Below are 1,142 nucleotides of genomic sequence, written 5' to 3' on the forward strand. Positions count from 1 at the left end.
ATAAATGAATGAAAAAATCAAATATTTCTGAAACTTTTTTTGCAACAAACATTATCTAGTATATTACTAATATGTAAAGTTTTGTGAGAAAAAATTAATTCTGTGATATTGTAGGCGGATAAAAAATTGATATCATATAAAAGTTCTAGTTCACATTTTTTTAATTGCAATTTTGTCTTTTGCCAACAAATCCACAAAATCGCAACTACGTAATTGCAAAACCATAATACCAAATGTGGACTAAATGCCAACCACACACAATGTGATACATTTTCAACACTACAAAGATAAGAAAATTTGTGACACGCAAGGGCGGGGCACATGGATTATGGGCCGTGCATCCGCGCCAAGATTTGGAAAGTAGTTTGTGTGTGTAGATTGTTTGCTCTTATATCTGTGCAATGCATTTGTAAATCAGAGCAATATACATGTCCATGTGAGTCACTATCTTCTCGCTTAGCTGGGCCACCTCCTCGGATCACCCGATGTGTTTGCTGCTCCTCGGCTTCCATGAGAAGAGCTTGGTGGGGTTGGGGTGAAGGGGGCGGCTATCCTGGCCCGAGGAGAGTTCTCCAGCAGTGCACCGGAGATATAAAACCACTCCTCCTGCCTGTTTTTGACGGTTTCAATAATGGTTACATTTAGATAATCGAAACCAGGGGTCTTGTTGATTGTCGTGACGTTGCATTCTCATTCCTTTGGGTTGTTGCTTTGGAGCTTCATGTTGAAATACTTGCACCAGAGCCCGAAGTGTGGCTCGCAGCACAAGAATGCCTCACAGAAAGTAACATAGCAGGCGATGTGCAGAATGGAATTGGGAGCGAGGTGATAAAGCTGAAGGACGTAGAAATGGAGAAGGCCTCAGGGGAAGGGGTGAATTGGGAGGCCAAGACCGGACACGAGATGGGAGACGAAAACATACCCTTTCGGTCGTGCAGGGCTGAGGCACCCTCACTGACCAGAGGCCTGCTCTGATGGGGCCTAGTCTACAGTGGAGAGCCTCCACTTTCCCCTCGTCCCGGACGGGACCTTGGGTCTCGTCGCTGGCTTCTTGCTGGCGTTCGCCTCCTGGCTCTGCATCCTATCTCCGGACATGGCATCAGATGAGGCTATCAATGGAAAGCACGGTTGGAAGTATCAGT

This window comes from Triticum dicoccoides, chromosome 6A, assembly GCF_002162155.2.
Source record: "Triticum dicoccoides isolate Atlit2015 ecotype Zavitan chromosome 6A, WEW_v2.0, whole genome shotgun sequence".
NCBI lineage: Eukaryota > Viridiplantae > Streptophyta > Magnoliopsida > Poales > Poaceae > Triticum > Triticum dicoccoides.